This window comes from Passer domesticus, chromosome 1 (assembly GCF_036417665.1).
Source record: "Passer domesticus isolate bPasDom1 chromosome 1, bPasDom1.hap1, whole genome shotgun sequence".
In the NCBI taxonomy this organism is placed as follows: domain Eukaryota; kingdom Metazoa; phylum Chordata; class Aves; order Passeriformes; family Passeridae; genus Passer; species Passer domesticus.
In genome coordinates this window covers 65,490,334-65,506,745 of record NC_087474.1, presented here as the reverse complement: position 1 = coordinate 65,506,745, position 16,412 = coordinate 65,490,334, and the positions used below count along the sequence as shown (strand labels likewise).

Here is a 16,412-nt window from a genome sequence, read left to right as displayed (position 1 = left end):
ACAGAGGACTAACACTGTGAAACAGATGCTCATTTATTGCAATAGAGAGCTGGTCTGAAATTGAACAATAAATCAGCCAAGACCATATGCTGAGTCCTTGCAAGTCCTTCCTTCTGCCCCTTTTTAAATTTTAGCCTCATTTTCACAGTGGTAAATCAAACACCTGCATCACAGTTGCCTACTAGCAGACAGTTAACTATAGGCATCTCCCATAATTTATTTAGAAATCTACAAGATTTGACATCTCTGTTAAAAGGTAACTCCAAAGGATTTTAAAAAGTTTTCTTTTTGTCTTATTTATTTTACAAAAATTGTGCTAAAAGTATACTTCTAAGTGCTGCTAGTATTGAAATGGGCTGTACTTCCTATTTGCAGAAATTTCTACATCAATTAGACAACTGGGTTCTACTGTACTTCAATAAATGTCATTAATTATACTTTTACCAGGAGTACTACAGCCATAGTAATAAAGGGTTGGGAAGTGGCATCTAATCTGTTTTTTAAATAACATGTCATAGCAACTGGAACTAATATAAGCTAACAGATCAATTTCATATTGAATACAATAATTAATATTATTCTTGCTGAAAAAAAAAACCTCTTGACTTTCTAAATGCCTCTGTATACAATTCAGTCTATGAAGACTATAATATTTCCCTTTATTTCTCCTACGCTTGATTTAAAAACAAGGAATGCAGAATTTATTTCATTATTTCTGAAAAAAACTCAGTGGTGGAAAAAAACACTAATGGTCCTAATCAGAAGCTAATTTCACACAGTACAGAAACCAAAGTGCGTACTTTGAAAATGGCTAGCAACAAATGCGTTATGAAGATCTGATACAATAAGCAGCCACAAGCAGGAAAAGAAATCAGGCCAAGTAAAAAAAAAAAAAAAAAAAAAAAAAGTAAGTAAAACAGAATTACTTACACTCTTCTGGTTACATGATTTTTAACATCTCAGAGTTATTAGTCTGCAAAAGGAGAAAAGTTAACACAAACTACTTTAATTATCCACATAGCTTAAGTACATTCTAAGAAATCCCCTCCTAAAGACATATATATATATTTATGCACAAAAAAAAAATTCAGAAGTACATATTCATTCTACAGTACTAATAAGCTAACTACCTTTCAAACAGATATGGAAAATTAGTTTTGCATTATTGTCCTGCATATTCAGGTCTCTATGACAGACCTCAGCGACTGAATTGTTTATTCCAAGGTACAAGATCTATGGAGATGTACATTGCTAACCACTTTATTCCCTTTTGCATTTTTACCCAATCTCTCATTTTATGCTTTTTCATGAAAGCATGAACAGACACTTGAGTGGACATTAATGAAGTGAACTGCTGAGAATTTTCTATAAGTACTGGAAAAAATATCTTCCCAAGGCTTAAAAACATGCTAAATTTTATCAATGGAGGTTTAAAACAAACCTTTTAAAAGGAAAGAGCCAATACATTACTACAAAAAGTCTAATATGAGCAGTGGTACAACTAAAAATTGGTCTCTAAATCCTGCTGTGGAAAAGATGTTTTGAACTAGAGAGGAAGTTTCATAACTGTCAACTTTTTTTGCTCACTGAAGTTACAAATGTCAGCTGGAAAGAGCTATATGTTTTCAGTGTGTATAAAGTACAACACCTTCAAAACTTAAATGAACCACACACAGTTTACCAGGGCATAACATCGCACATCAACCATAATGCTTACAATGTGAGACTGACTCACAATCCATGAGAATAGGCTTTGCGTTTGTTTGATTTTATTACTTAAAAGCTTGACTTACCTTATCAGCTATGAAATCTCCAGTGTTGAAAGTACAAATCTGTCATTCAGAAGAACTAACATACAGACTGATCAGTGTTGTTAATTCAACCCATGAACCCTATTGTTTGAAACATCCAGCAGATTTTCAGCAGATCAAAGGTGATATATAGGACAAACAACTGTATAACTATAACTTTAGTTACTACTATTTCAGTCTTATCTACTGCTAACTAGGAAAAAACAAAGACTCAAATAGAAAAAGGCAAAACACACAAAAGTGTTTTTGGATTCACTTGGAAATCTCCGTACAAAGAGACTTCATCAGGTGCACGAGCAGAGCACTTGGGAAAACACACTGCCCGCTTTGGCCCTTCACCAGAAAGTTCATACATAAGCTGAACTCAGCACCCACTCTTCCACAACAAGCCTATTTGTGTAATTGCATATAGAGACATAAATGGGGCTTACACCTAATGTGTGGCAGTTAAAAGGGGTTTATGTCCATGTATTTCTCAGTCTGGCATTGGATTGGTGTAGTCTGCAAGTTTCCTAGGATAGCTGTAAGGTTGAATCTGGAATAAGAAGCAAGAAGCCCTTCTTCACTTTCTTTTTTAACGTTTTGAATTTGCTCTCTAGTTTGTCAAGCTTCTACTGAAATGTCTCATATTCTCTCACGCTAGATGCAATAGCTCTCTCCACTTTAGTACTGAGAGGAAACACAGAGTGCTGAAAGCACAGGGCTTGACATAACTATCTCAGCTTGTAGGATCACACTGTTTCTTTTTTCTTCTGACTTAAGGGAAAGACTGCTGAAATGAGTTCAGCTGAAAGAACCATCTCAAGTAAACATACATGTTTGTATACACATGGAGTGTCTGTATGTATGCATGTATGTAATAAGGGATTACACTCAAGCCTTCATATGCTCCCTTCACAGCTTTAAAATTGTTGCCCCAAGCCAAACATTGCTACTCCTGCTGCCTATTCATCAGCTCTAGGACTAAAATTACAAACAAACTCCTCAACTAGCTAACTTCTGTAGTACATTTGTTCAAGATGTGGACAATCCAGCTTCAAGTCTCCGACTGAACACATATGAATAGGGGCTTTGAAAGTAATTCTAATATCCAAGCTAAAACATCTTAACCAAGACTATCAGCCCTGTTGAGACTGAAGACTTAAACTTCAAATTCCTAAAATTTTAGGGAAGGCTTGACATTTCCTTTGAAACTTCAACACTATTTACTACACCAGCATGGGGTGACGATTCTAACCACTCTAAGAGATAGCTGTGCCAATGACAAATCTTTCTGGTTTTAAGCCCTAAAAAAAATAAAAAGGAAGGGATCACACATAAATCTATGGGACATCCAAGTGAAAAAAAGTAAAGAAAAAAATTCATTAAAAAAATAAAAAGAACAGTCACATTTTACAATCTCTATAACATGACTGTGAAAATCCTCCCTTTCCTCCTTCCCATGGCTGCTGTTTCCAGTTTCTGACTTCTCTTCTATTTGGAAGACATACCGCCATAGGCAAAAGGTCTGATATCTCACATGGAAAACATCACCAAATATTAATATATCTCACCACATCATTTTTGGGGTGTTTTTTCCTAATACTAAGCATAAAAGGAGGTTTTCATGGGGAAAGTGTGATGTGTATTAAGAGAATTATTTTCCAGATGTAAAACTAGAAATCAGAGACAACAGAAGATTTTATGCCTATCACATTTCATTAGCCCCACGTGTAGTCATTATACTTAAATTCAATATAAGATATTGAACACCATGATAACAGTATACTCAGTATATTATGGCTAACCTGCATAACACACATGTATGCTTATGACTTTACTGACATCATGGAAACATACTGGGACAACTCCTGTGACTGGAGTTCTGGAACGGAAGGTTATAGGCTCTTTAGGAAGGACAGGCAAGGATGATGAGGAGGTGGTGTTGTCCTCTCCGTGAATGAGCATGGAGTTCTACCTCATGATGGATGAGGAGCTGATTTGAAAGTTTACAGGTCAGGATGAAAGGGGTGGAGGCAGGAACAGATGACATTATAGTGCAGGCCTGCTACAGGCCACTTGACCAGGAAGACCAAGCTGATGAGGCCTTCTACAGAAAACAGAATGGCCTCAAAGGTCACAAGCCCTAGACCTCATGGGGAACTTCAAACAACCCAGTATCTGTTGGAAGGATGACACAGCAGGACACAGGCAATCCAGCAGGTTCCTGGAACACATTGATCCCTTCCTTCTTCAAGTGACAGATGAGTAAACAAGAAGAAGAGCTATGCTGGATTTTGTTTTCACCAAGAAGAATGGAGTGGTGGAGAACATGAAGCTCAAGTTAAGCCTGGGCTGCAGTGAAGACAGAGCAGTGAAATTCTAGATCCTTGGGGTAGAGAGGAGCATGCATATCAAGCGCACTACCCTGGAATTCAGGAGAGCAGACTTGGCCCTCTTCAGGGATCTCCTTGGTAGAATGCCGTGGGCTTAAAGCCCAGGAGGGAAAAGGGGCTCAAGAAAGCTGGATGAAATTCAAGGATTGTCTCCTCCTGGTTCAAGAGCTATGCATCCCTACCAAGAAGAAACTGGGCATAAATTTCAAGAGGCCCGCATGGATGAACAAGTTGCATCAGCACAAACTCAAACACAAAAACATACGCTCTAAAAAGTGAAGGTAGAGACTAAGAAAAACAGAAAAATTGTCTGAGCAGCCAGGGAACTCACACGATTAAATTTGGCCAAGGGCATTAAAGGTAGGTTTCCATAGGTATACTGATGATGAAAGAAAGACTAGGGAAAATGTGGGTTTTCTCAGGAAATATATGAAATTTGGTTACCCAGGACATGGAAAAGGCTGAGGTACTCAATGAAGGTAAAGGCAGACATTGGAAGAATGAAGAACTGTCTGATGTAGGAGACTACAAGGTCCAAGGCCACTTAAAGAACCTGAAGGAGCACAGATCCATGGGACATGATGAGAAACATCCATGGGTCCTGAGGGAACTGGAAGTGGCTAAGTTACTATCCATCACTTTTGAGAAGTTGTAGCATTCCACTGAAGCTCCAACTGACTGGAAGAAAATGAAACATAACCCCCATTTTTATAAAGGGAAATAAGGAAGACGCAGGGAACTACAAACCAGTAAGTCTCACCTCAGTGCCTGGCAAGATCATAGAGCAGATCCTCCTGGAAACTAAGCTAAGGCACATGGGAAATAAGGTGATTGGTGATGGCCAACATGGCTTCACTTAATGGCAAATCTCACCTGACAAATTTGGTGGCCTTCTATGACAGCATTACAACAACTGGCAGATGAAGGAAGAATGACTGACATCATCTACGGGTCCTGTGCATTGCATTTGACATTGTCCCACACAACACCCTTGTCTTTAAATAGGAGAGACATAGATTTCACAGATGGACCACTTTGAGGATGAAGAACTAGCTGGATAATCACAGTGTTGCAGTCAATGGCTTAATGTCCAAGCGGAGACCAGTGGTATTCCTTGGGTGGCTACTGAGACTGGCACTATAACATCTTTTCAGTGACATGGAGAGTGGGATCACGTGCACCCTCAGCAAGTTTGGCAACACTAAGTTGTGTGATGTGCATGCTGGAGAGAAAAAATGCCATGCACAGGGACCTAGGAAAGGCTTGAAAGGTGGGCCTGTTTGAACTTCATGAAGTTCAGCAAAGTCAAATCCAAAGTCCTGTGCCTCAGTTGGGACAATCCCAAGCATAAATACAGTCTGGGCCAAGAATGGATCAAGAGCAACCCAAGGAAGAAACACTTGGGGATGTTGGTGAAGCTTGATACATCTCAACGACGTGTGCTTCCAGTTGAGGAAGCCAACCATATCCTGGCCTGCCTCAAAAGCAGCATGGTCAACAGGTCAAGGCAGATTGCCCCTCTGCTCCTGCGAGAACCCACCAGGACTGCTGCATCCAGCTCTGGGGGCCCCAATACAAGAAAGATGCGGACCTGCTGGAGCAGGATACAGAGGAGGGCTATGAAGATGATCACTTCTCCTATGAAAACAGGGTAAGAGAGATGGGGTTGCTTAGCCTGCCGAAGAAAGGACTCCAGAGAGACCTTAAAGCAGCCTTCCAATACCTAAAGGGAGCCTACAAGGAAAGTGGAGAGGGACTTTTAACAAGCATATGCAGTGATAGTACATGGGGGAATGGCTTTAACTGAAGGAGGGTAGTTTCAGATTAGATATTACGAAGAAATTCTTTACTGTGAGGGTAGTGAAGCACTGGAACAGGTTGCCCAGAGAAGCTGTGGATACCCATCCCTGGAAGGGGTCAGTGCCAGACTGGATGAGGCTCTGAGCAATCTGGTCTAGTGCAAGGTGTCCATGCCCATGGCAGGAAAGTTGAAATTAGACAATCTTTTAAGGTCCCTTCCAACCAAACCATTCTGTGATTGTATGGTTCTACCTCTGCACCTCTCCAATCACAGCATTTCAATAACAAATACGACAAAGCATCCTTGTCACCCCCCAGTAAAGACAGTTCAAAGGAAATTGGATTGACATAGTTAGAAATAAAAAACACTTTTCTGTGGAACGAATAAAATCATTCCAAAACCAATCCCAACTCTCCTACCATTATTGAAGAAAACCATCACAGATTTTTGACAATGACTCCCTAAAAACAGCCTCTCTGAAGGAAAAATGAAGTCATTATAGCAAAAGATAAAATGACACCACTTATAGTTTCTTCACCTTTGTTAACTGTTGTGGTGTGTTTTATATGCTTTAGCACTGTTAAGTTGTAAATTGGTTTGTTACATGTACCCCTTTGTTTGTAGTGGTTCTGCCCTGGTTCTCTCTCTCTCCTCACCCACCCTGTCAGTCCAGTTTTCTCCTCCCCATTCCCCTTGGCAACCCATGTATCTGTTCCTTAGACCCTCCCTGGTGCCCTGTCCATCACTTGGCAGCCCATCCTTTTCCTCTAGAGTCTTCCAGCCAGGGCATCGAGTGATTGGTTCAGGGGTCAGGGCCCCTCCCCAGACTTTTCTCTATTGGTTGTTCCACTGTGTCCATCACCATCTGCCCACCCCCACCCTCTCACTGATTAGTTGAAGACCAGACTCCACCTCTGTATCCTCTGCTCTTTAAAAGTTAGTGTCACAGCCCAATTCAGGGTCTTCTTGTCAGTTCTCTTGGAGCCCATAAATCAGTAAATTGGGGTTACACTACGGCTGTAGTCTGTCACTTTTCCTCGTCCTGTTGGGTAGCAGCCCTTTCTTCGCTGATCCTCGTCCCTCAAAGCGAAAGCCTTAGGCACCCTCCTGACCGGAGTGAGGATCGGGAGAGTGTCCCAGTGCTGCTGGTGGTTCTGGCCACAGCTAGCAGGGGCATCCCGAAGGGGCAATCGCTTTCCCCTTCAAGGCCAGCCACCACTGCAGTTAACTTTGTTTTGCTCATCAGTAGGGCTACCTTGCCCTGAACACTTTTCCCATGGATTGCACTTTAAAGACATCCAAAACCCAATTAATCCTCCTTTCCACCCTCAAAACCTACCAGCTGGTGTTCTCCAAGACATTTCTCCCGAGAACAGGCCTGAGGTTCGAGTCCAACATTCAATGACATTAAATGAGAACAATCAAAAGCAAGTTCTTATGTAACACTTCTGCCACACCATTTTACTTATGATCAAGTACTAGATTTTTGCACCAATGTGAAAAACCTAAATTAAATGAAGCAAGTATGACTTTTGACATGATAGAGAACAAAAACTGAATGGGATGCCAGAGGCTGAAGTTTAGTTATGCAACAAACAAACAAAATCCACCATTATATAGCAGTCAGACCAAACATCAGAATTTTTAGCTAAAGTATCACACTTCCTTCACAGTTCTTTCTGAAGGGAAGGGTCCACATAGATACATGATTCATTGTGCTTTTTACAATGAATTCTGACTGTGAGAAAAAGAGATTTTTAAATTAACACTAAAAGATTTGTGTTTTCCTTTTGAAAGGCAAGTGGCAAGTCCTCAATTACATTGTAAAAGTAATGCCACAGTCGTTTATTATTTCAATATTTGGCTAGCATTCACTTATAGTGATGGCTTTATTACTGTCCTATCCTTTCACACATTCCAGTGTCAAAAAAGCATTTTCAAATATTAATCAGAGTCATCTTCACAAGGGATATAAGATCTGTCACTCAGAGGATAAGCTACGAAAGAATAGAAAATTATGCAGATAAGCAGGAAAAAATACACCCTGTAGTGGGTATTTCCCTTTTCCAGTGTAAGCTGTCAAGCAGAACCTATGCGAGCCCATTTACTTTTTAGTGAAGTCAAACATACAAGAAAAATTTCTATGCCATCTGAAAACTATTGATACTGAGGAATCTGAAACATGGATAATTTTGCTTTAGAAAAAGAAAGCTGGGAAGGCAGAAAGAAGCATGCTATATCTTGAAAGAAAACCAGGCTTCTGGATTTGTCTGCTATAGTAATTAGTGTTACACTTCTGAAAAGGAGAAGCTTCTGCCTTGTGAAAAAGTACTACACTCAGTAGAAATGTTTGAAGTCAATTTTGAGAAAATAAATAAGCAGGCAAACTTGGCTCTGGAAACTACCAAACCTTTCCCTCTTGCTCATTCCCTGTTTCTGTTGTTTCAATTGTTCAAAGAAAGCCTGCTTTTCATTTAATTTTGGATGAATGCCTGGAACTGAATATACTGTATTATAACAAAACTTCATATTTGAATTCCTATTAAATCTTGTAATCCTCTAATATTTCCAGAAACAATGTGAGCCCTCCCTCCTGACAAATGCAATGACTAGCTTTTGAATTGAGTGTGCCTTGCACAGCTCAATTCAGGATCACTGCATTTCATTAATTTAAGGGATTGGAGTAGCCAATTCATGCAGTTTTATTCTCTGTGTTCTCTTATGACTAAGAGACATTTACTAACAAGAGACTGACTTCACTTAAAGCAGCATTTTGGAACTTCAACTCTGCATGTCTCTGAAGAGCGTGGCCTTACTCTGGTAAGCACTTGAAATCTAAAACTAAAAAACAAACCTCACAGAAATGCAGTACAAAGAGGCCCACACCAGCCCGCTTCTGGAGAACTGAAATCCAAAAAAAGTTTAAAACACAGTCTTGTCAAGTATTTCAAATCAGGCATCAGCTCACACGTTTTGTCAAGAAAGTGTCTCATTAGTCTCTTCTTCTGCATATCTATAACTACAAATCAAGAAATTGAGAAAACTAGGAAAATCTTTTTAAGAAGCTGAAAGAGAAAAAAAAGGAAGGGAAAAGCACACATCAAAATTTAATAAAGAAAAACTGAACAGCAAGACAGAGAGAGCTTTAAAAAAAAATTCAAGAAGTTTCAAGCAAAAGTTTCACCTTTGCTTCCTTGTGACTTCAGAAAAGCTGTATGAACCAGAAGTGAAGAAACATCCCTCCTTAAACGTTTCTCCAAAGCCCACAGTTTTCATGGAGACATGAGCACTATGGCTCTGGATGGTGACAGCAGGAACTGAACAGACAAATACAAACCTCCACTGGATATTTCCACCCTTTACAAACAAACGAGAGAACAGAACAAAGCTGTTGCATTTCCCTTCCCATGATGTGCAGGCTCTTGTATGAGACAGGCAGCTATAGCCTGCAGCACTGCCTTAAGAACTGCTCTGGTGACAGTCTTGGAAGGAGCCAGGAAAGTTAGTATCAATGGGAAAGTCTTGTAGATTTAGCATGTCCTTCACCTTCACTACATCATGCATGCATACATCTCACAGATCCTGTGAGCTAAAGTCTGAATGAAGTATATAGGGGGAAAAAAAGGAAGTTTACCTAAATAATGGAGCTGGGCATGTTCCTAGTTTTCCATAAGCTTTCCACACTATTTCTTGGAAGGAAGACAAGAAAACATGAGAACTAACTAGCCATTAGTCACAGACATTTACTACAACCAAATCCACTTGATAAATTTTTCACAAAAGCATTTACTGATGTAAGCCAGAAACCAAATTCAGAGCTAGCAGAGCAAAATCATCGTATATGTCAGGTTTTAGCTCAGTTTAGTTACTGTTACAAACTCCACTGTGTTTGAAGCTCGTGCCTGACTAACCCAAATTAACATATCTGCTAGTAATGACACCCACTTAAGATGAAATTGGAGAATGCAATCCTTCATCTACATGCACAGACCTTCCCAATACTACAAACAATTATTCAACTTCCTATTTCTTAAAAAATCTCTTGCATGCCCACATTAAAAACAGACTGACTGTGTTCCATGGGAACAGTAAATTGTCTCACATTGTTTTTCTCAAAACATGTTTAAAAATTAATGCAAGAGGAATAAAAAATAATTTTTTCATATTCACTGATCTTTCTCATACAAAGCTTCTGGAGAGGATTACATTCAACAGCATGAATAAAAGGAAGGAGAGGGTTCTTCTGCAACAGGGGACAAGCATTCTTTCAAGCACTGTTAAGAGTACTGAATTTTCTTAAAGTTTCCTGTTCTCTTCCTCACTTTACCCATATATAGCTGAGAGTTTGGTTTAACTTCTACATATCAACATGTATTTCCAGTTCTTAATTTTTAACATTTTTGAGAAAATACTGGCACTAGGTTTAACGTATGTAGGTGTATATGTACCATGGATTTCAAGTAAAAAAAATGAGATAGGCAATTAAAATGAAGCCTTTGTGACTTCACACTCACTTCTTCAGCATTTTTTTCAAGGTATGCTCCTGCTCCTTTTAAAAAAACCAAATTAAAAACACACACACACCCAAAAAAAAAAAAAAGCAAACCAATCTCTATTTCTCCCACAATTACTTTTATTCTCTTCTTCCCCTATTTTGAAACAGTACAGAGCACAATCTCACTCACTGTTCAAAATCAGGTTTGTTAGGAGGGGCCTGAATATTCAAGTCTTCGATTTTTCTTTCTACAGGCAGAAAAGAAGCTTGCATAATGAAGCAGAAGGGGGTGGGAACCAGAACCATTGATGCCCTTCCCGAATTTCTATCAAAACTATCAAACTTCCAGTCAAAGACTTAGCAAAACAGCTAAACAAACTTCAGCTTGAAGTGACTGTTAGGGTAAAATATACTTTACCTATATTTAGGTAAAATTTACTTTACATATATTATAAAATATATGTCCATTTAATTTGTCCACATTATAACAGCTAGTTATGACAAGTGATATTTAAGTGACAGACTAGAGGTATGCAAAATTTTGGGGTAACCATTTGGAAAAAAAACATAAGAAAAAAAGGGGGCAGTAAGGAAGAAAGGCTATTAAGGTTAAATCAGAAATGTTTGTGCTGAAGATCACTTTTTAAACGTGTCTTAAAACTGACAAGTCCTGCAGTCATAAGGACCTTTCATAATTAAGTCATTTTAAGATAAGAATTCATGTATGTAAGAGGTTTGGGCCTTCACACATTTCTTTACTTCAAGAAATTTGGCAGCATAGATGATGGGACTGAAGAATTAAGATTTAGTTTGCTTCATTCTTTTCTAATATACACTCTCATGAAGGACAAAAAAGAAATTCAGTGAAGAGGACTACCTTACTGCACTTTTGAAGCATCTTAAAATACTCTAGACTATTTCCTGGAATTAAAAAATTATCTCTAAAATAATATACTTCCATTGGCTTTCTTTTTAATCTTTATCTTTTTTAATAGATGAAAACAAGTATTCAGAGCTTTATAGTTAGGGCCTAAACCTTTTCTTATTTTGACAGCACTAGAGAAAAAGACTTAAGTTGTCAGCATTTTTTTAAATTAAAAACATCAATTTAAGAAATACTATCAACTGATTAAACTAACAGTCTTTCAAAATAAGATCTAATAATTCCAGTAAAGGCCATTTAAACAAATCTACCGCCTTTGATTTTTATCTAATTTTAGAAGCACTATATAAGCTCACTCACCTCTAAGGTAAAAACAAACAAATACAGTGACCATGACACTCCCCCCCCCCCCCCCCGCCCCCCCTTTTTTTTTCTTCCATTTTTGGGTTAAGATACAAATCTCTGCGATGAAAGACCATTTCCACAAATAGTCCATTGTTTCTTCATGAAATAAAATTAAGTGCAACAGAATACATCATCTCTGCTAAACATTTGAATTAACAGAGCTAGACTAACACCATCCCACATTCTGAGGAATGTGCATGACACCATAAAGTAAGTAGTGTTAGAACACAGGAACTACTTTATATTTTACCACCTGAAAGCCCAAACAGCTGCATTGAGTTGATATATGAGGCTCCTGATGTCATTACAAAGCTTCAAGATGTGTGGTTCATGAGAAATGTGAAGGGCCAGTTTGGTAACAAGACAAAAGAAAATACTCAATAAAACACACATTTTGAAGAAAAAGAACATCTGTGAATTTCATCAGGGTTCAATAGTCTTCCAAGAAATACTTCACTGAGAGTCTAACTACTATCTTGCTATAAGCCAGTTTAAGGAGCGCAATATAGGCAACCTTTACATTGATTAAATAGATGCAACACTGATTTAAAGAAGGCATATGTATTGTTTATTCATGTGAAGACTAAAAGGTTGGAATTCCTTAGCTGGAGTGAATGGGGATAAATCCATGGTTCAGCAGTAGATTATGATGCCACAAAGTTTTGTTTAATTTCAATAGATGTTACCCTCCCTATTGTCTAAACCTTTCAACTACTTGATCTTGTCAAAACTTTACACTCAAAACAGTTGTAAAAGAAACTGCTTGCAGCTATTTCTCCTTCAGAACAACAGAACTCTTCACTAAATAGATAAAATTTACTGGTGCTGAACAAAGACTCCTAATATAAAAATGTCACCACATTTCACACCAAAAGCAAGCCACACTATTCAGTCTCACTCTCAGAAATAAGACATATTGTATACTGTGTAGTGAAAATATTTCACCTACAGATATCCCTGCAAGAAATTTAAATACAATTCCACTCCTTCTGCCCAAACTAGTAAATGTTTATTTGGTGACTGAATACACCTCAGTCCACAATCCTGCTAGTAAACTAAAACAGGTTAGGCCAGTTATGCCATCTACACTCTTTACGTGCCACCAGGTCAGAGTCCATTGGGACTACATTATCTCCGTTGCCCCATGTACACATAAACCAAGTTCACACAAACCAACTTCAATCAGAATTATTAACAACTAGTAACATATCCCACAGGTTGCTATATGTTTAAAATTTCTTCTGAACCACAGTAACTGGTTTTCCATTTCAGAATCAATACTTGGGTTGTGTGCACAAGAGCAACTGCTGTTGCCAGTATGCCCCTAATACTGTGAGCTACAAAGAAATGGTTTATTTTCTATTTATAATTTTAGCAGTGATGCTATACAAGATCCTCAGACTCCTATATGGGTTAATTCATAAATTTACTGGATCAAATCTAGGAGAGACCTCCAATGAATTGATACTCACATTCCTCATAATACCAGAAATTACTGATTTCAGTTTCCAGGCTTTGCTTTACAGGACAATAGTTTTAAAAGCACTTTTTGACTTTTATGGCTCATGATAGGTAAGTACCATTCCCTCTATTTTTCCCACAGGGAAATCAAGACACAAAAATGTACAAAGTAACTTGGCCAATTCACACAGCAATGCAGAAGTGAGATGTAGGATTGCTAATTGCCAGTGGTTGTATCATTTATCTAAAATACGTAGAGTTCTTGGCTGACACTTGTGCATCAGCTGGTGGCTGCTTAGTCCTAGTAATGACACTAGCAGCTGCCAGTGCTGGTTCAGTAAGCAACTGTTAGAATCCATCTTCCTAGCATCACTCATCCTTGGAGCTAAAACAACCAAATACAGTATTGCAAGCCAGAAAAGGCTTAAGATTTTCCTGTCCTAAGCAAGTATGGGTTTCATCAGGAACAAATAAATAACAGGTCCCAATAAATCTTACGGTACTTGTACTTCCAAATTGGCATGAAACGTGAGTATGTTGAAACAAATAATTACTGAAGTATTTTTTATATTTAAAACACACAAATAAAAGCATAAAACATGTGGATTCCTGCATGGGACAGCACACAGTAACAAGCTTCAGGAATAGACCAAGCCTTCAATTTGCCAATCCAAGCCAACCAATTTGTCAAGCCTTCAGAGAGGAAGGTGATAGCACAGTACTGAAATAATAAGAGGTTACCGGAGACTACAAGAATAATCTAACCTATAACCTAATAAAACCTGATGGATATGAGTAGTGCCAAAAATACTTACCAGCTCATAGCTACTTGGAAGAAAGCAGGGTGTCACCACCGGGAATAAAACATTATGATTAAGGAAAAAAAGATAGTACCTTTGGAGATGTCCCAGCTGCATTGTTTGAGCTCTGTCCAGACAGTCAAAGAAGCGCCAATCAGATCAGGAACAGAACCTCAGCATCTATTGCTGCTGTCAGCTGTACTATCTACTTTCAGCTCCCTAAAACATTAGCCTAGCTCAATGCAAACTCAGTGCCCTGCTCACATACTCTAACCAATTAAACCAGGTGAAGAGTAATGCCTTCCCTCACGTCACATATACAGGGAAACATGAAGGGTTAGCCTTTAATCATCACCTCAGTTTTAGTTAATGAGTAAATATTCTGTTTTTCAAGAAATCTAGAACTTCAGCAGTTCCCAACACCTTACCCTTGTTCTGGAACTGACTTTGGGTCATGGGTTTAGCAGAGGAAGAAAAACAGATATTCTGTGGACTCATATTTTCAGAGATTTGCCTCCAAATTAAAAACACTTCCTATGAAGAACATAGTCTGTATACATCACATCAAAAAAACCCAAACCCCCTTATTTTGATATTCAGGAACCAAAACACAAAGAAAGCCAGGAAAAGCATTACTAACTTGGATTACATTATGATCTAGGGAAAACCAAGAGTTAGATTATTTCTACAGTCTCATATAGCAGGCACCCTCAAATCTCACACATACAGTCTAAAGACTGTAGGTTCATCCCTTTACACCACTCAGCTAAGCTTCAGTAATAGTCATCATGAATGCTCACTTTAACAAGTACCTTGAGGTTAACCCCAGTGAAAACTGTTTCATTTACCATGTCACCTTCAAAATTATGGCTCTCCAGGACAGACAGATTTGTCTCTCAGCCAGCAGAGTGGAGCCAGAAACTCTGCAGCAACACCTGGACAACAAAGGTGGAGTTTTCTTTCAGAACAGCTGCTATGATGTTCTGAACACTCCTATCATGACTCAATTCACGGTATACAGAGTGGGTTACTGAGTACAGGGGGCCTCATACTCAGGTCATTTGTGATCCTTAGAATATTACAATGAAGATGCAGCCCATGCAACAGAACAAGCTGCAAGAACAAAAAGAAACATCAAAACTGTACACATCACAGGCAAAGAGTCAAAGGGGCTACTACCTGACTACACAAGGACAACCAACTCCAGCTTAAACACTCAGGAACAGCTTTTAACTACTAGCATGGAAAAGACAGCATTTGCCTCCATATATGGTTATGAAAAAGACTGATCTCCAATTGTCAGTGCTTCTTAAATCATAAATTACTCCTAGAAAGGGGGAAAAAAAAAGTAGCACATTGTTTCTTCAACTCCCAGCTCACTCATGATCTCTAGACTACCATTAAAGAAAACAGGACAGATTGAACTCTTGCACTTTGTCTGCTCTCCCTTCTGACTCCTCAGTGGGGTCAAGTCCAAGGTTTTAATATGCTGCACCTCTGCAGTTCGTTTTGTGACTGCAACTCATGATTCACTACTCTGTCCAACCAAACACCCATACATGGAAGATGTTAACTAACCTGTCATAATAACATGCCTATTGCGGGAAGCAAGGACATTGTAGGATTCTGAAAAGATAGAAACAATTCTCTCTCTCAGGTTTTCTCCTGGAGAAGCAGAGAAAAGAATGATCAAAATTCTTATCTCATTTGCTGCTCCTATGTTTATGCGCAAGTGGAATGCATTATGGAAGACTGTTTACCTGAAGGGATTTGGTAATTGGATTCTGGTGTGAGTGTTTTATTTTCTTGACCAATCCCTGCAAGCTGTGTCCGGACGGTCAGTCAGGGGACAGTCATGAGATTTTCTTGAGTTCTTGTTCAGCTTCAGCTTAGATGCAGTGTAATATAGTGTAATATAGTATAGAATAATATAGTATAATAAAGTAATTAATTAGCCTTCTGATATCATGGAGTCCTGCTCATCATTCTTCCCTGCATCTGGGGTTGCCTGCTTTTCCAATAGGACATCATCTGCCTTGGTGATCTCTTGCCTAACATAGCATGTAAAACTTCATATGTCACCTTAAATTACAACCACCAACTCTCCTTTCAAGCAAAGTGACAAACCACCAAGCAGAACAGTGCCCAGCTGAAAGAATCAAAGGCACATGCACCCTGCACCACCACCACAAGCAACGAACACCTACATCTAGGGAGGAAAGACTGTCTCAGTTGTCCTGACCATGGAATTACCTCATACTTATAAAATGGTTTTGCTTGTGTTCTCATTAGCAACACCTAAAGTTAAAATAGATAAACATGACATTTCAATTTCTTTCCTCTCACTGCATACACCAGGAAGAAAGAATTACTGGAAACAC

General features: G+C 38.7%; 1 protein-coding gene across 17 annotated transcripts in view; it reads right to left on the bottom strand.

Moving 5' to 3' along the window:
- The window catches only part of TNS3 (tensin 3), a 206,930-nt gene that overhangs the window by 130,517 nt on the left and 60,001 nt on the right, over positions 1–16,412 (bottom strand). For 2 of the 17 annotated variants that reach the window (XM_064421567.1, XM_064421576.1), the window contains exons 1-2: positions 14,126–14,300; positions 931–973 (exon numbers count right to left, since the gene is read on the bottom strand). The exons of 12 other annotated variants lie outside the window; for them this stretch is intronic. The gene's annotated coding sequence lies outside the window, so the exon portion shown is untranslated. Of the gene's footprint in view, positions 1–930; positions 974–14,125; positions 14,301–16,412 lie in introns of those variants that run through there. 3 more of the 17 variants (XM_064421562.1, XM_064421571.1, XM_064421579.1) reach the window with 2 other exon arrangements.